Source organism: Sturnus vulgaris, chromosome 3 (assembly GCF_052056855.1).
Source record: "Sturnus vulgaris isolate bStuVul1 chromosome 3, bStuVul1.hap1, whole genome shotgun sequence".
Lineage (NCBI taxonomy): Eukaryota > Metazoa > Chordata > Aves > Passeriformes > Sturnidae > Sturnus > Sturnus vulgaris.
The window spans coordinates 9879080-9904924 of record NC_142245.1 but is presented as its reverse complement, the minus strand read 5'-3'; the positions used below and the strand labels follow the sequence as shown (position 1 = coordinate 9904924).

The 25845-nt window shown below is 39.9% G+C and overlaps 1 long non-coding RNA gene across 1 annotated transcript in view; it reads right to left on the bottom strand.

The window, feature by feature from the left end:
- Positions 1 to 25845, bottom strand: part of LOC148224175 (uncharacterized) — a 115817-nt gene that overhangs the window by 40222 nt on the left and 49750 nt on the right. The window contains exons 2-5 of the long non-coding RNA XR_015802130.1: positions 23126 to 23250; positions 22882 to 23011; positions 20415 to 20483; positions 17409 to 17610 (exon numbers count right to left, since the gene is read on the bottom strand). This is a non-coding gene — a long non-coding RNA (uncharacterized LOC148224175). The remainder of the gene's footprint in view (positions 1 to 17408; positions 17611 to 20414; positions 20484 to 22881; positions 23012 to 23125; positions 23251 to 25845) is intronic.

The window sequence follows — 25845 nt, the reverse complement described above, 5'->3', positions numbered from 1 at the left end:
TTAACTATACTGAAACCCAGATTTCATCTGGGACTTTGAAGAATTTAATAAAGGAAATTACTATGATTATTTAGACATAGAGGTGCACGCGCACAAATGAACCATTCAAATGACTGCTCCAAACTTACTCACTATTCCAAAATGCAGAAAAATCGTCTCCTCTTCCTAAATGTTGTCCACACTGAAGGTATAAAAGCCAAGAAAATGCTTGAATATGAAAGAAAACAGTTTCTCCAAAGATGATGAAAATTTGGGAAATTTACAAGTTTTTAAATGTTTTAATGTGATAAATCAAGGAATATATTTTGTATTTTGCCCTATAACTGTGACCTTTCTCCCAGCCTTCTCTTTCAAAACAGTGCAAAACATTTTCCAGATGTGTGCTGATGGAGAGGATTTTATCTTCAGTGGGGCCTCACATCACAGGGGAAAAAGCTGATTGGGGGGTCCTCCAGCCTACCTGCCTACCCTTCCCTTATAGTTTTATCCGAGGTTACAGCTGTAAGAAGGGACATAATAAGAAAAAAGAGAAGTTGGCATATTACTCTAGATGTGTTTAATACAGAAAAAATATATGTTCATATAATTTTATTTCCTATATTTGACAGCAAAAGCATTGTCAAATTCTAGTCCAGGATCCTAACTGGGATGTTATAGTGTGATTGGGAATAAAGCTTCATAGAAAACAGCCATGCATTTGAAAAACAGGTATCTCTGTGTACACAACTGAGCTGCTCTCAGAAGATCCTGATGCTGACCTAGTTACTCATAGAGAGTCTAGAAATAATTTAACTAATTACCTGCAAAGATTAAAATAGTAGCATAAATATCCAATTGAGTAACTGCTGCCCCTGGATACTACTCCAAGTACTGTACTGATTGCTCTCAAATCCCCAGACCAAAAAAGCCCCCAAGGAGTCCTCAGTCATCCCACAAGACAGGGGTGACTATATTCATTTCACTGCTGATAAACTCATTTCTCAACTGTTTCTACTGACCATCAATAGCAGCAAGTACATGGCTCCACCAGGCAATCTGCTCTAACCCAATGCTACTATTATTTCTGGGGAAATTTTCCTAGCAATCTAACCTGGAACTCTCCTGCTGTGATTTTGGCCCCCACACAAACTTGTAAAAGAGGTAACCACCTAAATTTTTTTAAAAGTCTTTAATGTACTTAAAGAGTATTTATGCCTAACTTCAGTGTCCCTTAGAAGACAAGAAAACTGTAGTTTTTCCAATTTCTCCTCCTAAGCCATTTTTCCCAGACCCATAAAATGTTCTCAGTGTTTATTCAAAATCTTTCCAACTTTGAAGAATAGTAGCAAACCCAGTTGAAACCTTATCAGTGCCAAGTGACATAACAGTGTCTTGAGAGGTAAATGCCTACTAAGTTTTGATTAAAAGGTTTGCCTTTCTTTGCAATACCATGACATGCCTGGTTTTAGGGTTAAATTTGCGTTCAGCTTGTGATCTAACTATAATTCACCAAAACTTTCTCAAACTGTCATCACCTGCACGTTACGCATCCCATGCTCATGCAGTCAATGACTTGTGAGCTTAGTCCCAAGTCAAATTTTATTCCTTTTTTTGTCGTTTTTTTTAACCAGTTCCTCAATTTCTATACGCCTTTCTAAATTCCTAATCCTGTCCCCTTCTATATTTGCAGGTCTTTATAACTTCACGTTGTCTGCAAATTTAATTCTGTACTGCACTGTGCAAGTCATTAATGAGAACATTGAACAGAGCTGGAAGCAGGACAGATAGCTGCGGAATATTACGTATCACATTCTTCCAATTGGATAGGGGAATGCTGATAACAATACTTGGGATACAATTAACTAACTCAGAGGAGTCTCATCTAGGTTAATCTCTTTTCCTTTCTCCATTCAAGTACATGTATTCCATCCACCCTTTTCCAGTCCATTGTCAAAAAAACCCAATAAAAACCAACCAACCAAAACTCAAAAAACTAGTGGTTTAGGACCAGAATCAAAAGCTACAGTTCATCAGGCCCTACACAAGCAGGTCCATTCTGTCTAGATACTTCTTACTCCCTTGGTCTAGGTTGAGATCTGACATCCTCACTGATGCTATATCAAATTTATTTATTAATTAAAATATTTTGATTTAGACTGCATGTTAATTATCAAAGATGTCAGAGAATCTAGTGCACCCAGCACTTAAGCAATTTAAGAAGAACTCAAAGACCTTATCCTCACCTCATGGTTTCTCTTGAAATTAGAGCATTGTTTGCTTGAGAAAAAGGTCAGACGTACCTGAAATACAAGTTTCAGCTCCAGTAATAACTTTGGAAGTGAATTGCACAGACTGAATGGGTGGCAAATTTAGACTAGATAATACAAGTTCTTTGCTCCCCATCCCAATGGGCTCAAAATATGGGACGCTGCAGAAGTACTGTGTCCATTCCAGAACATGATAGCATTAGTTGTTAGGAGAGCTAAGCACTTCTATCTCTCTGGGGACAGCCAGGGAAAGTAATCCAAATTAATTTTAAAGAAGGATTAGTTAAATCAGCTAATTATATCTCAGCAAGAAAATTCTTACTGAGACCTAGGGTGGACAACTAAAAAAGCTAAGCCAACTTCAGGCAGTTTTCATTTAGCACAAGGATGTCTACACAGCTCATACACTGTGAATTCACACCTAATCAGAATGAACTTCCTGAGTGTCCCTCTGAGGGAAAACTAACATGGAAAGCAGTGAGCATGGATTTTGAGGAAAAAAAATCCAGGAACCACTTTTTAAAAAATTAATAGCTTGATGATTTAGACTTGGACTGAAATCTATTTCCTATGTGTTACTTAATCAGACAGTTTCATTTGAGCAAGCAAAGAGCCAAAAATAGAGTTGTGTAAAAGCTCTCTGAGCAGCTCTGAGCAGACTGGAGCTCCATCCTTGCTCCCAGGCTGCCCTGGCATCCCATGCCTTCAGGTGGATTAGGACTTTCTGATGAGGTCTACAAGGTTTCAGCGGATGTGGTGCTAGTAGTAAAGCCTGCCTAAAACATGTGTTTGCATCAAAATCATTAATCAAAAAAGAAGAGAAAGGATGTAAACCAACTATTTTAATGGCATTTTCACAGCAGAGCAGAGAGAAAGTTGTTGGTCTTGAATATGTCTGCCATGAGAAGAGCAGAGAGAAAGTTGTTGGTCTTGAATATGTCTGCCATGAGAAAAGCAGAGGACAACTCATTTCTGTTCTTCCTCACCCCCAAAGTGTTTTGTGTAACTGGTAAAGCAGCACTTTCCACTGACCTTTTGGAAGTAGTTAAGAGGAAGATATTTTTGAATTTCTACCTAAAAAGAGACTCATAAAAACAGTCAAAGTTGGGCCAGCCTTACCCACCAAGCTAGACAGCCACTCTCTTGCAACCAAAAAAGGAGATTTTGATGGTTTTTATGGCCTTCAGTGCAATGCAAAAGCTTATACCAAATTCTCTGGCATCTACTTACACATCAAGGAAAAGATGGTTTGCAAGTGACACTGGAAAATTGCCATTTTGTATAGGACACGTAGAGAGTGGAAAGTCTGCATTTCCCTCCAGATCGTTCACACCATTTTCTCAGACAAAACCCAGTTTTACGGGAGAGCACTTAAGCAACCTCTGAACAGAACCAGAAAACTTTCTGTCAGTCTTTCTGGATGATCACAGGTTCTAGCACCTTCCCTGGGCACAAGACCAGCCTTATGGCACAAGTTTTCCTATGAGCCTGGTAGTGTGGCCTGATCTCATGGCACAAAACACATGGTTGTTCCCAGAACCAGGCTGCATCACCAGGGCATAGCTCATTCTTAGGGGAAGCAATAAAATATTGTACTCTGGAGAAACTGTAAGGGCTTCAGATCTCTTGGACCCTTCTATACTTCCACAAGGACTGTAGCTCTAACATAACACGATGCAAGGCTCAATGACAGACTCTTTTAGTGTCTCCTCAATTTTACACCACTAAAACAGATCAACATTTAGTCTGGGGTTAGGGCTCCACTCAGTGAGTTTCAGGAGAAGCAGACAGCTCTGGACAGCTTGTTTGAACGCACTGTGACTTCAAGTACACCTGAAGGAGACCCAGCTCAGCCAGAACGGAACCTGCTGCTTAAACAGCCAGTAACACATCAGCAGCTATAAAGACACTCATTAGCTCTATCACTAGATGTTATCAGAACAGAAACTGGAGTAATTGACTTTCAAAATAACTAAAAATTAGTGGGCCAAACAGAGAATAAAGAAAAGCTTTGTCAATTAACCATTCCATTCTAAACAAATAGGTCCTTTCCTGCAAGGCTTCTCTCAACCTTCCCAATGTTCCTGAGCTGCAGCAAACTCTCAGGCCTAGAAATCACTTCCTGATCTTGCTAAGAATAAAGTCCATCTAAAAATCCATAAAAATACATTGCAAGGTCTAGAGTACTTCATGAGTTTTTTCACAAACCTTACTGAAATTTGAGGACTTACAGATAATTTTTGGCATTTTGCAGAATCAACTACTATTTGAACCTGTATTAAAAGAGCATCTCAGCCAGATAGGCAAGCTGTTGAGTAGACAGGAATTGGTAAAGCTGACTTCAATAAAGACATCACTTGAGTGCCTTGAAATGCCTGAACCTGTAGAATCAGCAATTTGGGGATCCGACTTCATTGCTATGTATTAGCTCCCAAAGTGAAAATGATCTGTCAAACCCAGAAAGTATCATCTTTTATTTCACTAATTCCTTAAATGAGTTCATATCTTCTGCAAGGGTTATTCTTTTCTCAAGTACTTTGGAATGTTTTTTTCTTCTTAGAAAGACAGTGGAGAAAAATGGGAAGTATTACTTTCATATACAGAAGGAGATGGTTAAGGAGCTATGGTTATGGAACTATGGGCTCTTTGCTCCATCATCTGAGTATTTACCTTTTGTTCAAACTACTGAGACATTGGAAATTGCATCTTTATGACAAGGACAGGTTTCTGCTGTAGCATTTGTATATCAGCAAGGAGTGATTAGCTTGTGACACAGTTTTATTACATAGTCCTCCCACTGACTCATTTTTCTCGGTGTTACAGAAGCTCTTGAGTGGCTTCTTTCTTTCTTTCTTTCTTTCTTTCTTTCTTGTGCTTCAGAACAGCAGCATGACTGTGTGAATAACTCAAGAATGAAGAGTCCTATTTATCGAAATGAGCCCTTTGGTGCCTTTTTGCAAGGCTGTGCAAGCTAAATATTCTATTTAGCTTGATTAATAAAAATACAAACAAGTGAGAATTTCTTCCTTTTCCAGCAATTAAAGGATGCAGTTGCAAAATAAAACACACCTTCATGTGGAGACCCTTTCAGGTAAAAAACTCAGAAGCAAATGGATTTCGAGAGCTCATGGGTAAATTCCTTCCCACTGAGGAGTTTCCCCAAACCAATCACCTTAGCAATTACGGCCAAAATGATTAGGCAAGGACACAGGCAAAGTTCTTGCTTTTTACCTGTGGGTAGGTCCCAAACTAGTCTCTATGTGAAGCTGAAGGAAACACATGGCTGTCTTTTCCTAGGATATGAGAACTCTCCCACAAAGATGGTGCAACTCCCACGTGCTGTAGCAAGCAGATTGAGCCCCTGGTGATGGTTATCACACAAGAAGAAAGTTATATTCACTATCAGCTGACTAGAGTCTGACATTGCCATCACCTAATTTGATGCCTCAGAGACAGAAATGGGATAAGAGCAAGTATCAAAATGAATGTTTCCTGAAGGCCAGTCTGTCAGAAACCAGGAAAAAGCCACCTGGAAGGGTGCTGGCTTGGTGCTCAGCTAGGGACCCGCCAATCCAAATAACAGGGTCACCCCTACCATAAAGCAGACCACCACAGTCCTTGTCATCACTACAATACTGAGCTGATCCAAGGGCTCTTTTGACAAGGATATTTAAGTCACTGAGCACTATCAGGTGTGGCGACCTTGGTGCCGGCGAAGTGACAAAACTCAGGGGTTCACAGAGGAATGCTGCAGTGCTGAAGTGCACTCCGAGCAGCATCACACTATTCCTGCCTTGGGTCTCCTCCAGCACACCAACAACACTGCCCAGCTTTCAACCAGGCCTTCATTTCTGGACAGGAGGAAAATCCTACAAAACACTGCCGTGGCAATAATGGCACACACAGGCATGGACACGCGCAGGAGAATCCTCTAGGCAGTTTCAGTAACAGAGGTAAAGCCCTTCCTCCGATTAAGGCACAGGAAGGTGCTTTATTCATCAGTGACACTGATGGCTGTTAAAAGCATTAGAGATTTTTCCCAGCTGTCACCACCCCTGCTCCAGTGTTAAGCATAGGTAGAAGCTCTAGTTCTGGAATTAAATGCAGCTGCTCAGTGGATTTCAGATCACCAACATGGGCTTCAGGTCCTTCCCAGACTAACTCTGCTCTCCTCCCTGCGCTTGCTGGCATTAAGCTCTAAGAATGACAAAGTTGGTAGCTCTGAAGTCGCTAATGTGTTCCCAAGAAAACAGAAGAGCCTCAAATTCCTTTTCACAGCAGAAGCCCAACCACTTTACAAACTGAAGGGAGAGGAAAACCAAACAAAATCAAAAAAGACTCAACAAGTTAAAGCAAACAAACAAAAAACCAAACCAACCAAACAAACAAAAAGCAGGAAAACTTTCACCAAATCGGAAACCTTCTCATTGATGTGAGCCTACACATATAGTTTTGCCATCCATCCAGCTTGACAGATAGAACACGAAATCACAGTGCATCTGAATGTGACAAAACCCAGCTGAAAATAAAGGAGGCTGACAGAGGAATTGGTGACCGCAGAAAGACACCAGAGGCACAGCCTACACTGCTCCCTGAACCTGTCAGAGCACCAACAGTTATTCTGTCCTCAACAATGTTCATTTATCCAGCACTAAATATGAGATTTCTAAGCTGGATTTGTGAATTCCTGCAGAGGCTTTGATTTAGCTCCTGACATGCTGCAGGGGAGGCATAACTGGAGTCAAGAGTTACATGCTGTGCTGGTTTAATCTCCTCTGAAAATGTTACAAATAGGAGATCCCTTAAAAAACCCAAGAAAAAAAAGGAAAGAGCAACAGCAAAAACACCTTCTTGTATAGGGGGGAGATTCGCCTGTGTGAGAAGCAGGGCTGGTGTAAGACACTCTTCTGCCACACAGCTAATTACCTTGGGTCCTCTTATCAAACAAATGGACTGTGATGATACACCAGTAACAGGAGGAAGGATTTAATTGGGGGATACCAGGGGGTAACACAGATCATCTTGTTAAACTAAATTTGTTAATCTAGTGTATATGAGTAAAGCGCAAATGGGAGGCAGAATTCGTCCTTGTTAAACATTTACCAAATGTTGGGTTATTTGAGCCCTGGGGAGAAGTAAATGTATTCACTACTTAAAGGCTGCAGCATTTGGTCTTCTCAGTTGGAATTTATCCCTGATCTGAAAGGAACATTTTTTCCCACTTGGAAAGGTTAGCAGTCTTTGTCTGTGCGAGTGATTTAATATAATGGACCATGATTATTGCTGGATTATTATAATGGCACATTGGCACAGTTATAGTTAAAGTTTTGGCAGAGTTTGTCTCATAAACTGCTATTTTACAACTCGGCTGTAAAAGTTTACTTCGGTCTGAAACTTGAGATACAAGATCTCAGTCCAGGAGGAGCCTTTTTTACTTTTTTAAAGTCAAATTAAAGAAAAAAAAATGCTTAAAATTCTCTTGGCTAATGTTTAAGTTATGCAAGTATTAAATACAAATTGAAATCTACTGGCTGAAGACACTTGACAGCATTTGCTTGCTCCTGAATGCCTTTGAGTTCAATCAAAAATAGTTTCAAGTACTTTTTTCTAGAAACATGGTTTTCTCACTTTCAGTATTATAAAGAAAAATGTGGACTAGTAAAACAGCTGGGATATTAAATAGAAAAATGGAGTGTGCACCACAAGCACTTTTTTCAACAGAATTACTGGCATATATTTGTTATTAAGAATATAATTGATTTTTATTTTGCATATGTAAATACACAATCATTCGTTTTAAACCGAATGTTTGCAAAAGTGTTCAGAATGTATACTGAGGAAAAAATTCAGCTACTTTTAAGAGCCCCTGTGGCCTTTGTAGAGTAAGACTACAGGACAAGCTAAGTCCAACACTATATCATCTGCACACAGCCTCCAAATTTCTCAGTTCTTAAAGGTACAGTAGCCAAGTGACCACATCAGTTCTCATATCTGCTTCCCCAAAGAATTCTAAAGGAATTCAAAAATACCAGACTATGAAAACACCACTTACAGTGGTACTGTAACTCCACCATTTATATCCACCTGGTGCTAGAGACATTGTAGTTGGCAAGCATACAATCAATCCCAGAAAAAAAGCATGCAGGAAATATAGTAGTAAGTAATTTCTGGACAAAAGCTGCTGAAATTGTAAAGAATAGAATCATTCAAGATAAAGCTAAACACAATAAGCTGGGGAAGAGCCAACATAACTTTTTTTAGGAGAATGTCATGGCTTAGATTTCAGGATGTGAAGAAGGAACAAAGATATATCCAATACAAGCCCTGGCCAGTTCCAGGTGCTTTTAGCCAGCAAACTTATGGCCTGAAGCAATACCACCAGAAAGTTACTGTTTTGGCATGAATGCAACTTTCCAAACTCATAACATGTAAGCTATTTCTGCCCAATATTTTGAGGTTAATTTCCGTGTTTTCTTTGAAGCCTCTCTTTCCCTATTGAGACATTTATATGCAGGGAATTGATGCAAATAGCCAGAATCATGAATCTTTGGGCACTTTTGAAGAGATGTGGGAGGATATCCCTCTCTGCCATATGGAAGGTCTTGGAAAATGCTGGTGACTCACCAGTGAAGACTTATCCATCCGGTTTTCTACATAGCAAACAAAAATTGTTTCCCCCCGAAGATTTCCTTACAGAGAAGTTTTATCACCTGATCCCTGTGGTTTGTGCTCTTGCTGTATAGAGCACAAAAAATAACTAGAAGTTATTTTTCCTTGTTTGAGTATGGCCCATCAACACCACATGCAGACTAGTCTAAGAGATCTCAAGGTCAAAAAACTCAAAATTAAAGCGAATCTGCTATCTGCTTAGTCAGAGCTAACATTTTTCACAGGGTGAAAAGCATTAAAGGGAGTCATTATTGAGTCAAATTAATTTTTTACTTCCAAATCCCACTTGTAGCACAGTTTGTAGCATTCCAAGTCATATTTAGCTTTTGCATATTAAAATATGATGCTTTTCCATAAATAGCTACAGGTTTCTTGGCAGCATTGGTGTGACAGAGGATTAATTAAACTGGAAAGCAGGGTGTGTGGGGACCAGATTTATATAATGAAAACAATATATCTGCTAACACCAGAGAAGTGCTGACACTGTAATAACGCTGATATTAATATTTGGTACAGAACATTGTAGAGCACATTAGTAAGGTGGTTAAATCTGGTGGACTGAGAAATGATCCGAAATTACCAGAAGAAAATAAGGCTGCTACTTTGCTACTAATATTAAATACTAATAAAAGTCTCACCCCCATTCAGAAAGATTCAGTGATATCTTGTATTTTAATACTCAGAGCCTGCAAGAAGTCCACTGACCTCCCATGCGAGCTTCACAGCAGCTGGGAGAATTTTCAGAAGTTTGATGGATTTTGTCCCTAGATAACATCACAGCAATCTGCAGTCAAATGGAGACTAGAGAAATCAATAAGAAAAAGGAATTAAAATCTATCCCCTCCTCCCAGATAGTTAATAGTTAGTCTACCAGATAGTTAATACAACCAACTTGCTACATGGTTTTATGTTAACATAGCCTTATTTACTTCAAAAACTGCGAGAGAATGAACATCCAAGCACCACATCAAAACAACCCATTTGACCTTATGAACATTTTCCAGGATTTCATAGTGTCACAAGCAAAAAATGACCTTTGAAGTTTATACAAAACAGGGAAGAAATAAACAGGAAATACATAAAGAAACTAATAAACAAAAATTCCTTCTAAACACAAGATGCCCAAGGGCATTTAAATATTCAAGACTATTAAAACACATTCAAACTTTATTTCACTACTCTTGGAAAACAAGAGGCACCACCTAGTGATTTCTACTTGATTCCTTCTACATTCCAACTTCTACCTCATCCCAAGATATTATACACGATGAAAACAAGTACTAAAACTAAGTTATTTATTAAAACTATAGAATAAAATGTCAGAGTAAAGATATATATGCATGTCAGCGGTCCAAATAAATTAGGGTCATTTTCATCAGTAGATGACAATTTTTACATTTATTACAATATTTTCCCCATAACTATTCTGTCTGGTGACATTTTTGCACATATATTAAATATATGTGACAGTATATAACATATAGCTAGATATTTGACCATTGCTAAATGCTGCAGTATTTTGAATACATTTGCAGACTGTCAAATATTTTAGACTTCCAAGTGATACGTTTTAAAACACAGTAAAATGAAGATAATTTACAGAGGAAGAGACAGATTTTACTCTTGGCTACTCATAAGAAAACTCAGCCTCCCGACATGTCTGAGAATAACAAACGACATCTTTATTATCTTTAAAGGTATAAGCCATGTTAGGAAATAACAGAGGTGGGAAGTGCTTATAGGACCAGGCTCTCTATATAAATCTGTAGGAAGCTATTGATAAAGTTAAACTAGGTGTGACCAGCTGAGAACCTGGTCAAATAACCTAAACTCTAGTTCCTGAAGTCTATGTGCTGACACAGGAAAAGGAACGTGATCAAAGGGAGGGATGTTTCAATTTGGGGGGCAGACTTGTCCTGGCACTTGTAATTTTTATTTGGCACATTTAGCCTGGAATGAGCACAGATGAAGATTGTAGTGAGAGAAAAACAGAAGCCTCACCTACTTCAATCCAGCTCTTGTCTCTGTTCTCCTCCCCAGCCGGCTCTCACCCCTTCAAACCTGTGTGCCTTAATTCACAACCCTGCCCCTCCATGATCTTGTCTCTTCTCCTGACCTCATCCCTCATCTTTCTGGCCAAAGTCCAAGGCCTTGACCCTTTGCCAAGTCCTCACCAGGGCTTATTGTCTTTTTGCTCCTCCTCTGCCACCTTCCTAGTCCTTCACCTTTCCACCAAACTCCAGGCTTCTGCTCTCGGGTTGCCTTCCCTGCCACTCCTCTCATCTTCATTCCGATAGGAACGCCCTCAAGGCTGCTCTGGCACAAATAAACCCACACAGAGGTGTAGGCTTCCTAGCACAAGGGCTTGCCATCCTCTAAAAGCCCTGAGGAAATGGGCAGCACATGGAATGTGTACCTTCACCTTCCGTCCTGCAGTGCTCCCGCCTCGGGTACTCTCTTTGGGCAGAGACTGTTATGCACTGCTGAAATCCAACTCCTTGCTGCTGAATATGCATGAACCAAGATCGTTAAAAGCCTGGCAGCTTTGCCAAATTTGTGTGGATTTTGGACAAAAACTGCAAAAGGCATATCCTTGAAACAAAAGTCAGTTTCTTGCCAATTTTCATGCCTCTGCTCCAAAACATGGGTGTGCCATACAGTATTAAAAAAAATATCACCAGAATTGGGTCTTTCTCTCTTTTTTCCCCACCATCTACTATTGCAATACACTGTTTCAGGCTTCTCCCTGTACTGCTCCACCCTACCAACCCTATTTTTTCGGGATTGCTTTGGCTGAAATTTTGTGGTCTAAAGCAGATAGTTGGACTGGAAAGCATATCACTCAAATGATTAAACTTAGCAAAGACACACAAACCCAGGATCTCCTAAAGGGCCCTTGATTGTGAAATGCTCTTCCAGTTCTAGTTTCCCAAAACTTAGATCACATAATGTACTCCACCTTCTTTCACAGCTAAATCCACAGGTTATTGCAAGGTGTCTTCCAGCAGCCTTTGGGATGGAGCACATTCAGAGAGCTGCAGGTTTCTGTTGATGCAACAAGGTGTTTGGCTTTTTGTAAGAAAAAAAGACTTTTCATTTAAAATCAGTTCCAGGGAAAAAAGGATGAACCTAAGCACAAAAGATGTTCATCTAGTATTTGTTAATGGCTGGTTTTAAAAATTTGTGAGGTGCTTCAAATTCAGGGTGGGTTCCAGACACACTGAATAAAGAAAAAAAAAAAAAAAAAAAAGCAGTATTTCCTCTCTGCCATTACTGGGATATAAGTAACAACTGACAAGCCTAGGGAAGGAAACGGAGGTAGAAACTTTTATAGGCAATTCTTCGGATTCACTAGGAACACTGGTTAAGCATTAAAAAAGAAAGAGCTTAACACAAACAGTCTTTTATGTGTGTCTAAAGCTGACTTGAGCCAAGCCACCCTCCAAGCTATTGGAGATGCCATCCTTGTCCTCACTTTCTCCAGGGGAAAACTAACCAGGCAGCACCTGTCCAAGGGCTGTGCTGCATCCCAAAAGGCAGCACAGCACCCTCTGTGCTTCTCATCTACACATTATAAGACTTGAAAGCTCCAGCTTCTTTCAAATGTAGCCACTAGTGGATTTGACAAAACTTTATTCTTCAGCTTCTTGCAGCAGATGGGGAAGCCAGGAGCTGATGAGCCACCACCACCCCATTCTCCATGCAATGCAAGATGCCGTATTGCAACAATCACTCAAATCCATCTGGCTCTCATTTCACTGATAAATTTACCTAGTGAAGACCTAAGAAAGCCTCCAGTATGGCTTTCTGCTTCTGAACTGAGACTTCAAACTATTCAGGGCAAAGTTTCTTCTCAACCAAAACCATAATATGCTGCATGGTTCAGGAGGAGAGAAACATTGCATTACCAAGTAGCTCAGATGATGGAAAACCATGAAAAACGTTTCACAGTATATTGCAGAAAACCCTGCCTGCAGGTATTGTACATGGCCAGGCTAGAATCTTTACATCCATTAATGACAATGCAAAAAAGACATGGAATCCACTGAAATACTTGGCTCCAGTTTTGGAGGTTCTGGGAAATGCTCCAAACTCCCGGTAGGTACCTTTCCCAGTTTGGAAAAAAACCCTTATGTTCCTACAAACCTGGAGAAATTCTCTGATCCCCAACTTCTGTACCAAGACAGGGGCTCAATTAGATGAGACTCAGCAGATGACAGGATTTACATCTATTCCAGCATCCCACCAAAATCCTTCCCCTTGAGCATCAAAACAGTTTTAGGCCAGGCAGGTCTGCCAGAACTTCCCTCTGTCAAAGCCTCTTCAAGGTGCACACATTAATTTAATCTCTTCTCTTGAGAAATGGTTTTATTAAGATCACGCAAAATTAAGGTTTTTATTACAGGCTCAGCCTTGTCAGATACTAAACACCTCTTCCTTGCTTCATGACCATCAATTGATAGCTCTGAAACCCCAAATCACATCTCTACTTTATGGCAAGGTGAACAGGAAGCCCAGAATGAATCAGCCCTACTTCATTTACAACCCCTTACAGGTCAGTCAGGTTTCCCTTTCAGGAAAACTATACCAAAACAGAATTTCCCATCAATAGGGCACAACCCCAAGAGTCAAGAATCAATAGATCAACTCCCCTTCTTGTTAGGATACCAACTCAGTGCTACTGAATGAAACACTTCATTTAAACTCATCTACTTGAATTCCTCTGCTGACAAACTTCTGCACACACACATCAGTAGGAGGAATAGTAATTATTTCCCCAGAGAGAAACAATTTTACTATAAATTTCAGAAGCAGCTCGATTTAACAAATTAAGCTAAGAGCTGAGGACACTAAATGCAGTTAACTTCTTTGAAGCTAGTAGAATCAGAAATTATTTGCAACACCCCTTTAAACGTTTTCATTTTTGAAAGGATGAATACAGAGCTCTGGACAAAACTCCTGGCTTAGTTTTTCAAAGATGCAAGAAACTGAAACTGTCTCTACAGGAACATCTTTCCAGCTAATAAATCACAGGTGAATTTAGCTTCCTGACACTTTTTAGAATTTCCTATATGAATTAATTGATAGAACTAAAATAGAAAATATCAACAGAAGCATCCCATTCAGAGTGTTTGAATTTTTACTTTTGTTATTCAAACTTTGGGCTTTTTACCACATATTAAATGAAATTTTTCACTTCTTCCTATTACTTGGCTTGGAGAGGTTCTTGCTATTTTGTGAAAGACAACAAACTGCCAAAAATGGCAAAAAAAAGTAGTTTTCCTTAAGGAAAACAGCAGGAGTGTCCTGCTGTCATACAGCCTGGACATTACAACTGTTCAAGGATTTCTGTGCAGCTGAGGGCTTCTGCTCAAATAACATTTTTTCCCTTTTTTTCGGTGACATAGAGAGGAACATATAAAACTCTTAAAAGATCCTTTCCTCTGTGAATTGTTCCTTCTCCCTCCGCTGTGATAAATGCCATCTCAGAAATGGTGACACACATAAACTATGAGGATTTATAGCACATTTCCAACACTAATATTAAACACATCCTTTAAACTTCTTTGGAAAGATTTCGATTTTTTTTTCCTCCTTTAGTATCGTTTAATAGCTGTTAAGTCACCTTCAAAGAATTTGTTAAACCTTTGAAGTACAATACAAAAAATAGACACCAACATCTTCCCAACGTTGCAGGTAGTGTGCAGTAATTTTTAATAGCATGCAGAGATAGAACTGTCCAATGCCAAGTTACCACCTCCCACTCGCAGCCCTACTCCTGCCAACGTCAATTTTACAGACATGCTTTTGTTCCATTCCCTTACACTGCAGAGGCATTGGGGATGAATGACACAGATTGCTAGTTCGGTGCCTTTTTTTTTTCTTTTTTTTTTTTTTGATAACTTACATAAATTTTATTTTTAGAGATGAGATTCTTCTCCAATTTTTTTTTGCAGCAGGGCTTGGGTTTGTGACTTCTTGTTTTCCCTCCATGAAGACAAGGGATAGTTTTGCTGCCTAATTTCTTACTTCAGATCTCATTTGGTCAGTAAGAGGGAGGATTACTGCCTACCTGTCATAGATTTTTCTCTTTTGTTACTACATATCCATGGATTTCCAAGAATAAAGCTTTAGGAAAGGCTTAGGAAATTTTTAGAGCAAAAATTTCCAATTTTTACTCACTCCAAACTCCTTTAACATGCATTTGGCCAAGTGATGCTATTGCCCAATCACATGAAAACAAAGATCTATAGTGAAAAAAAGATTTCTATGAAAAAATAATTATCTGTACTTTAAAAGTTCAGAGTGCAGAAGTTTTGCATAATTAAAATATTTTCTGCATCTTCCTAGTGGTCCAAAGGTTAAATACTTTTCTTTACTAGCATAGACCACATAATTGAGAGGAAGTAAGTGAGTTTATTTTTCTGAAAGGCCATGTAAAATAACCCAAAAAACCACCACAAGTTTATTTTTACTCGCAAATCCTTTCAGGTCTAAAGGACCAGGAAGATAATAAATTGTTTTTGCTGAAAACAGGAAGTTTGGCAGAGATGCAAAAGGCCAGCTAAACTTTGGCTAGGCAGCCCAAGCTCTGAGTTCCACTTTGAGAGTATTAAAACAAAAAAAAAAAGGAAAACCGAAGTGCTTCAAATCCAAAAGCTAAAGGAACAGCAAAGGCATCTAGCAGCACTAATTTCTTGCCAGATTTGTGGTTGTCTTGTCTTGTGCTGGTTTCCAGGCTGGTTTGACAGTTTGCAGTAACTTCCATCAAATGCCACTGAAACCCACGTTTATAAGGCCTCAAATGTTGTCAAAGCTAGATAAGTCTCAACTAGTCCTTTCTTTCTTCTTTTCATCTGACCAAGACCAAAGGAATAAATAAATAAGCACCATTCATGACATTCTGGTGCATAAAAGGAGACAATAGAATTTTGGGTTTCAGGACTAAGTGTATTTCCCATATAGAACCCAACAGGGCAAAACAACACCCCCTGCTCTGCCACCTCATTGCCACTCCTACCCCATCATCAGGCCACCAGCAGGACCTCCTGGCAGGAGAAGTCATCTTTCAGCACAAAAGCAACTTAAGTGCAACACTTTATAAGAAATGTGTGAAATGTGGTCTCCTTAAAATAGGCGTATGTTACAAAGACATCCACCCTGCACACAGCTAGAAATTTGCACAGACTCCAGCCTTTCAGAGGGATTTTGAGTAGCTTATATGACATGATCACCAGCTATAGCCTGTGAACACAAGCAGCCTTATAGTAGGCTCCAGCACTGCCCTGTTTTTGTTGCTGTAGTGGCACTTTCTGGCCTGCTGGTGGATTGGCTCCCTCCTTGCCAAGGGCCAAGTGGAGTTCAGGGGTTGCCACAGGCCAGGATTTGCTCCTAGGAAGCCATTCAAGCATTGCTGACTTCTTGTGGGAGGTAGAGGTTTCAGACTGCACAGATGTGAGCTGTACCATGGTATTTGCCCAAAGGAATGGAGAACAAACTCACAGGTCTCTCCCAATTCAATACTCGTATGAATGCATTCATGTGAGGAAGGGAACCTTAAATACATTAACTTTGATTTTTGGGCTAGAATTTCCCATGATTAATCTCAGACCTTCCTCTCCCAGAATGCTGGGGGTTTTTTTCCACTCTCTTTTTTTCCTTGTTTCCTCCCTCCCCACACACATTTATTATAAAAATCCAGATCGTCAAAGCATCTATACAAAACTCCACTGAATCCTTTGGACCAATCAAAATATAAATATAACCAACAGCATAAATATTATCTTCTGAAGCACACACTCCTGAAATTCAATGATCATAGATTGAGCTTTTTTTATAAAATCCATTACTATTGTTATGCAGTCTTACCACCCAACTTACCAACAAGAGATCATCTTCATTGTATCTGGGGGTTTTTATTCCTGAATCATGACCTCATAGCAAAGCCCAAAAATAGAGTGCACAAGAAAGTGAGCTCAAATCCTCAAACTTTTATCCTCAGTACAATTACTTGCCTATTTTAATAGTAGAATCCCTCACACCTGTAAGAGCATAGTCCAGACAAAGGCAACACACTGGTTAACTGTGAAGATGGAATATGGAGAAAGCTGAAATAGAAAAATCTTGAGAAGTTGTAATAACTACCAAGGATAACAAAAAGAAGAGGGGGAAAAAAATCTGAAATCAGAAAAACCTTTACTTTTGTTTAACAATGTTCACCATGGGACACTTAAAAATCAAGCTTTTAGAAGAACTTCAGTTAGAACCCTGATATGCTCAGTCCCTCTGGAAACCTAGACCATGTATTTCTTATTAAGTCCTCCCAGCATCTGCTCTTAAATAGTTGCAACAGCGATGATATCAACAACACCCACACCTTACAAGACAGCACTTTTCATCTGTTGGAAACACAACACTTCCCAAAGGAGGCAAAGCATTATCATTCCTTGTTTAGAAACAGAAATTCAGCTATGGAGAAATGAAACCACTTACCCAGGAGCATTCAGCTGGAGCAGCAGCAGAGCCAGGTGAAGAAGCCAGAGCCCCTGTGCAGGTGTCCAATGTAAGCCTTTAACACTCGGCACCACACCTCCAACTCCGTAGGGCAGGTAATGTTATGCTCTCCTCTCTCACAGATCTGGGCTGAGCTTTAAGTACAATCTGGAAGCGCTTCAAAGCTGTGGATTAAAAAGCCCTGTATAAATGCAAAGTGTGATTATAATTCAACCAATACTGGAAAAATTACAGCAGTTTATATTTGTTTTTCTGTATTTGTGGAATGTATGTTGTTTCAACACTTGAACAGCTTTTGATAATGACACCATCTGTTAATTCTCACCCCTCACTAAATTAGAACAAGTAGTGGAATTGTTTGACTGCAGTTTTACAGATCTCAGCTTATGAAACAAACTTGAGCCGAGGGTCAGTGAGAGGCATTACCAGCAATGGAGGCAGAAACCAGTCAGGTACAATTTCGAGGCCAAGCAGAAGAAAAGGATAGGACAATCAGAAACAATACACCTCTCAGCAGCTCCTTTGGAGCAGTTCTTTGTTAGGTTTTTCTTCCTTTCCCAACCCTGCCAGGTGAACAGCATTTACTCCAAGGCTGCTCAGATTGGTGGAACAGCAGTGGGTGGGATATTCCTGCTAGGATCTGAGATCACTGCCAAGTGGAATGGACACCTGGGTACAAGTTAAACACGCTCCAATTGCAACACATGGGCAGAGTGGTTCTGTTAAATTAACATTGCCAGATTAGTGTCCAAACTGGTGTAAATTACTGTAATTTGTGCATGCTTTACCTGCAGAAATACCAGCTGGGGAGCATGAGGAGGACTGCAGGCCTTGGTAATACATTTGAAAGTAAAATTGAAGTTGATAACCAACCTTTTGGCTACACTCCCCTTCCACCCCCCATTCCCTATATATTCTTATCCTTCCTTCTACTCTAAGAAATGCTCTTCCTCTGTTTTCAGGTTATATGAGAATTTGTTCAACACACTTATATCTGCAAAAGGGTCAGATTATGTCATATGTAGATCAAACACTGAAAATACACAGCTCCTGGTCTCTAGACTACTTTTTGTATATGATGTTAAATACTCATTAGTTCTTCAATGAACCTTTTAGTTCTCTCTTTCTGAATTTGTGTCAATAACTTCATTCTTTTCTTAGATAGTGAACCAAATCCCCAGTAGCTGTAATCTTCTATTTCACAAAGACATTTTAGTAAGGGGATGGACTTTTACTAAAGACACAAGTGTGATGCTTCACTGCACAAGGAACAGGGAGTTTGCTCATTTTATTCATGAATGTTCAGGACACAGCTATGGAAACCTCAGACCCCACTATTCCTGACAATGCAGGAGTCAGGGACAAGACTTCAGTTACACTTGTCTAGCAAGAGCCTTGGTGAAGTTCGTCAAATAATGCACATTTGGTATTCAGCACCACAGTTACAACAATAACCTCCCACATCCAGGAAAGAAAAAGGTTTCCCACCTGCCATTAACACATTTCCCTGTCACCTTTGGTGGGCTTCTAAGAAAGTTGCCCAGAGAAGCTGTGCATGCCCCATCTCTGGAACTGTTCAAGGCCAGGCTGTTTGGACCTCTGAGCAACCTGCTCCAGGTAAAGGGGTCAATATATGAGACCACATTGAAAAAAATTAATCTTTTGGTAGCCCCAAGAAAGGCAGGTAAAGAACCCCAACCCAAAAGGTGTTGATGCTGCTATGACGTAGTGAGAAAGATGTCCAAGGTGGAAAATCTGCCTGACAAAAACTTTTTGGTCCTCCGTTCCATTGATTGTGACATTGGGAACACATAATAATCAGCTCACAGGGGACATCAAGGGACCTAAATTCACTTGTTGCTGTCATTAAGGGGTAATTATTCCTAGAAAAGAAGAAGAACGAGACATTTTCTGGGCATTATAGACACGCGGTTGACATCACTAGGAGTCAATCCAGACCCCTGAGTTCAGGCAGATTTCTAAAACCTTTTATGTCATTGTTTACACAAGGTATTTGATACCACTGCTGCCTTCTCAGATGTGATCTCATCCTTGACCCAGAGTGGCACTTTTAGGAATAGCTCCCTCAGGTTTACTTTTATCAGATCATAAAGTACATCATATTCCCTTGCTTATGAAACGTGTTAAGACTTGTATTATTTGTAACTGGAAATCCTATAAAGCTGCCTGACAATTTTTTGTCCATGAAAGATTGAAGTCAAAGTTGGAATGGATGAAAAAGAAGCTTCCAAGATTAAAAAAGTGCTTGTTTGGTGGAGAAAACTATAATCTGGTGCACTTTCCATGAATACAGTAAGAACTAAAATTTTTTTGTAATGACAGCATGTATCCCTTCTTGGGGTAATAAACACATGGTCCTTGACTGAATTACTCTGCTAATGTTACAAATATACAATATATGCTATATTAAATACATTCAGTTTTTCTACAGAGAAAGTGGAGTGGTGCACAAATATCCAGCATCGTATGATAGAGCATCCTGTCAGGACTCCTGGAGTAATTCTTTATTTTCCAGATCTGCAGACTAAGTATGAGGGATTAAAATACTTGCCCAAGGTCTCCGAGCAAGACAGCTGCCCAGTCATATTTTCATGGTCAAAAATAAATACCACAGCAGCAAACAGCGTGAATCTAAACAAGCAGACAGGTTGGAGGATGTCAGCAAAAGGGGCCAGGAAGACTTGAGTCACAGCTGGCATGGGTCAGCATGTAAATCGAGGGGGCAGAGAATAAGCTGAAGCTAAATATAGTCCAACTCCTTGTAGACTCCGTGCTGGAAGTAGGCCAGGCTGCAGCAGTAATGGCTGGGGTAGGTTTAAACTGCTCTCCCCTGCCAGCTAGTCAGCCCTGCCTTAAATTAACCCAGCTGACTTTAGACTGAAACAGATGATGGCTCCTCATAAACTCAATTACACCAGCTCAGCCACGAGTGGAGAAGGTTCCAGATGAAATGTGGTGCTTTACCAATATCTTGAATCTCCACTGCCTTCTCTGCAGTAACTGTTGACAGTGACTTAAATTCTTTAAATCCATCTGAAAGACAAAACTTCAGGTTAAGCAACATCACTTTCAGGGGCCCCTGCCTAAGGTTACTGTATAGATGATGAAAGGAGGTTTCTGAGGCCATTTCTCCACTGGATGTCAACATGTAGCAATGAATTCACTCAAGATGTTCCTGTGGATTTCTTTGCTGGTAGGGTCATCCATTTCTATGGACTCCTTTTATTACAGTCTCTGATCATTCCAACTGCAAGAAACCACAGTACTGCTTTACTGGAGACTTGTTTAAGTCCTGATATAAAAATGATACTCATATACATCCTTAACAATTCCACTGCAATCCAACCATTTACTCATATTAGTTAGGATAAAATAAAACCCTGGGGTCTGTAAAAGCATATATATGTGCACAGATATAAATATAGTTTGACTGCTAAACTTCATGCTTGAGCTTACATTTTCTGTAATAAAATATTTAAGTGGTTTCAACTCCACAGTTGGATTTTTTTAAAACTCTGAGATAGTAAAAGACACCAGTGCAGGACAGTATCCACTGGACACAGTCACTCGAATGAATAATAATATATCTTCATTATGAACTGACAAGGACCAATACAGATTTTCCCAGAGAGAAATATCCTCAATACTACCACTTCATGCCACCATAAACTAAGCTCAAGTCTTTTTTAAGATGCATTTCTAATGCCTAGCATTTAAGTATCAGAAAAGTCTGATAAAGAATTGTCTGAGGCTGAGCCAAACAGAGTAAATGGCAAGACTGTAGTAACACAGAAGCTTGTAGAGGCTTTGGAGAGCAGTTAATCACTTCTGTGGAATTTAGTAAGAGCTAAATTTCCTGACACCTAATTTTTTTTTCTGTGCTTCTTCAGAAATTAGGCTCTCCTGAAAAGTCACCTTCGAGGATGGTTTATCATAGCCAGGGCTGGACTAGTGGCAGGAGCTGCTCGAGCTACGTCCTGGTAGTTCAAGTAGAAGCTCTCCCACTTGTCATCACAGAATATATGACCTTATTAATCCTCCCTCAGTTCTGGCACTGATTGTTAATGCTGTTTGCAGCCAGTGAAGTTTCCTTAGTGCTCTCTGCTGCCGTCTCTCCCAGCCCCTTCTGCTTTTGTTTTCCAATTGCAGCAAAAACTAAGTGAATCCAATTTTCTGTGTTAGAGTTATACTACCAGCTAAGAATACATTGGAAATTCCAGGAATTTATCTTTATATCAATGACACAATGCCACTTCCTACTGTAGGACCTGAACAAATTAGCTACCTAAGTCCAGCCCTCAGCAGCTCAGATTTATCTCAGATTTTACTGGCAGTGACAGGACAAGCCCACAGTTGTGGAGAAAGACCCAGTAGAAGCAGTAGACCCAGATCTACTGGCTCACTTCGCTGTACATCTGACTTTCCACAAGCTTTGTGTTAGCCAGGGGTATTGCAGAGAACTGAAGAACCTGATTGTTTTGGGCAAAGCTTTTCCACTGGCACTAAGAAGGCCACCTGGCAGGACTGGAGAGATGTTAGGGCTGCAGCTGACTCCTCTCTGGCTGGGAGCAGTCCCTGTGACAGAGTATGAGCTCTCCCCTTGCTCTCTCACAGCCCTATCCAAAAGGCATTGTCTGGAAGCAATTAGAGATTTTTAATTTTTTTTTTCCATCATTGCCTGACAACTTTAGCAGACACACATGTAGCCATCCCCCTACACTTCTAAAGAACTTTGTTTATTGTTAACTATTTAAATGTTGAAAGTATTAAAGATAATTGAACTCACTGCTCAGAGAACCAAGTCTGAGGTCAGCTGTCATAGATGGTAATACTGTTGTGGTAAAAGAATTTTGGGGTAGTTTAGAAATCTTTAGAAAAGCATTCGTGACTGTCCACATACTTGTCAGTCCTACCTGTCACTGCTAATGTGGGGGATGTTTTAGGTTAGGGAAGCAGATGGAGCTGCTTTGAGGAACTCCTCGAGGAACGGCTGTAGTTAGTGCTGAAAGTGGTGACAGGACATGATACTCAGCTGCCCGAATTTCAAGCACCTTGCTTCAGGTGCTTAACCTGGCAGAGTCTTTACAGTCCAGTGAGGGGCAAAGGGATGGCAGTGGAAGGGGAGAGTAAAAGATAGTCTCCTCCACAGAGCAATTCAGATTCATATTTAAATACTCTAATTGCCTTCCAGAGCAACTGATTTTCTCCTTGTCAACTTTTTGGAAACCTGGAGAAATCCTGTTGTATATGTAGATATTGTGAATATGCTGTTAGTATCACACTGAAAAAGAGTCTCAGATGGTAAATGAGAAAAATTCCCATGACTTCAAAGGTGTTACTGTTTGCTTTCATGCTGCTGAGGATTCAGCCCAGTGTTTTTAAAATGCTAATGCTCCTTGGCCCCTGTGTAAACAAGTTTATTCTGCCATACCTTTTTCTGTGTGTGAGAAAAGATGAAAGGAAGAAGTAGCTGGTGGCTGCTAATGGTACAGCAGCAACTTGTCCCTAAAGGAATCCTTGTCTGCTGTAAATCCAGAGCAAGGGACACATCAGGATCAGACCTGTAGAGCAGAGATGTTCATAACATTGTGAGAGCATCTTCTACGTGTGCAAATAGATTGTCTTCCATAACCCTGAACTGGTGGCATTAGGGGTACAAAGACTTTTGTTCCTACCTGGAAAAAGCAACCTGCTAGAAATAAACAGCAGGTTGCGCTGATTTTATAGAAGGGTGAGTTGTCTTTAAGGAATGCTGAGGAATGTGGACGTTCCACATATCCAGACAATCTTTGCTGTCAGACTGAAAGGAAGAAAAAAAAGACAAAAATGAACACATCAAGTACGGCTTAATTCTTTCTCATCTGCAAGTAGACACAGACACTTCTGTTTTGTAGGAGGAAAGGAATTCTGTTGGAAGCTTGATTCTGGAAGGCTATAAGGAGACATACTGCTGTTGGAGAGGTCATGGGACCAGAGGCAGCCAAGTTCTAAAGCATAGCCACTTTAGAATAGTTATGGTTTGTCTACATTGTCTTGTCATTAATTCTGTAGCCAGTCTTCTGGGGGATAACAGGAAACTTTCAGATGGCAAAAATCCATGCCGTAGACACATTTATATCCTTTCACATCTGTGACTACGGCCTTGCAGAGAACAACATTTGAGATTACAACACACTTTGAAGTACAGGCAAGAGGCTGAGATCCCCAGCAGCACAGGGAACAGTCATAAATGACTCGGTCTTACTTACTCCACAATCAGTCAAACTTTGTAATATGTATAAAACAATGAATTACTATCAAAAGAATATGAACAGCCCAAAGCAGCTGCAGGGCTCTTCTGTGGGAAAGCAAGGGTCTTGCATTTGTCTTCCACTTATATCAGAATGGGAACAACCTGATGACCTAAGAAGTGGAGTCATTTTTAATACCTGCTCTTTCCTTCCAGTACCTTGAGGGGTAGAGTCCTGCATGCCTCATCTCACTGGTTATCATTATTATGTCATCCAGATCAATCATTTCAAGCTCATTGGGTTGTAAATGCAGCTTTGATCATTCGTTACACTTTGTTAGTATTTATCAGAGCCAGGGCTCTGTTAATCCAAAACAGCAGTGCTCAAACAGCAAGGAAACCTGGGCTCCAAGAGTACTTACTGCAAGCTGGAGGGGTGGTGTTGGGTTTTGTTTGTTTTCTAAATTATTCACTTCTAAAACTTTCACAACTGCTGCAGGGTTGAGCTCTGAAAGGCAGAGGAAATCTTTCCCCTCTCAAGACAGGCACAGCAAGAGCGAAATGCAAAGCGCTTGCCTGCTGCTGTAAGCCCATCGCTGCTCCGGAGGTTAGGAAACCCGCACAGCTGAGGGAGGGATTCCTCTGCGGGAAAAACCTCTTTTATGTCAAAGTATGCATAAGGCTCCTGGGGCTGATCCTTAGCTCACATCAAACCAAGAAGCCTAACTCATAACGTGCTCCAGAGCAGGTCTCTCGCTGGTTTAGGCTCCTTGTAGGCACCAGCGGCAGCTGACGCCGCACTTAGGACAAAGCAAAGGCGCCTATTTTTTAATTGCGAGCCCAGGAGCCGAACAGAGGTTTGGACTCCAAAAGGTCTCCTCAGCGATGACATGCACAAATTCTTTAGCACCATCTAGCTCACAGCGAAGGTAACCCACACCAACACTGCTGCTGCAGAGGCTCCCAGAGCCGCACACTGAGGGCAGAAAGGGGATTTAGCACAGCACCAGGGGTGGAGTGAGCATTTCACACAGAGCCAGATGGAGCGCGGACCAATTCCTTCCCGATAAAAAAAAAAATTACATAAATGGCCGTGGGAAGGACAAGTGTAAATTTTATAAAATAGATGAAACGGTACCTTGTCCAACAATCTGAGAAAATATGAGAGCAGGACATGGATGACGATACCTGTTTTGCTGGAGTGTCAGAGAGAAAACTGGATGAGAAAAATGCTGTGGAAGCGAAACTGAGTGCAGGAAGCTTAAAAAAGGGCTACAAAACAAATGGAAGATGCCTAGAAAACTTTGAGAGAATAATCAGACAGTCAATCAAAATCTTGAAAAATTTCATGCAATATTTTCTGAAATGTTCCTGTAGATATATTAAAAAAATGCAGTAGGGTGAACAGTCAAAAAAATTGCAGTGTTTTGAAGTGAAAGATCTGGAATTTTCCTTTTTGAAAACAAATTCTTTCTCAAAATTTTATAATGCTGTACTATTATATAAAATAATTATATAAAATTACACAAATTATATACAATTATGTACAATTAGTATATACAATTATATTATTATATAAAATGTAAAAATAAATCCCCCAAAATGAAGTTTGTAATACACATTATAATTTTATAAAAGAAACATTTCCAAGTCCCTTTTTTTCCCATCAAGCAGAAAGATTTGAAACTGATGGACGATGCAATTCTGAATGAAGCCAAATACTAAAAAAACCTCAAAGAAAGTATTTTTCTCCCTAAGAGCTTAATGAAAAATTTTCAGAACTAATTTTTTCTCCCTTACAATTCTGATGAGAAGTCAGTTAAGCTGATATTGGAACTGCCTGCAGGATAAGGCACAATATTTAAAGAACTATTTGTCCCCGAAGAACTATTATATCCCCAAAGAATTGCTAGTAAAGTATGTATTTACCCATATTATTATTTCACATAGAACTAAATAGTTTTCAGGACAGAATACGTCTTCAACTTTCTTGGCTTTGTCAAGTTAAAAAAGAACTAAAATACACAAAAATAGGAAGCATTTTGATTTAGCACTGCCCCAATTATCTATTTATATTCAGGCCTTCAGAAAAATCCAACTGAGTTTTATTTTCACAACCAATTAAACCAATATTTAAATTTTTGATATATTTTTTGACCTAATTTA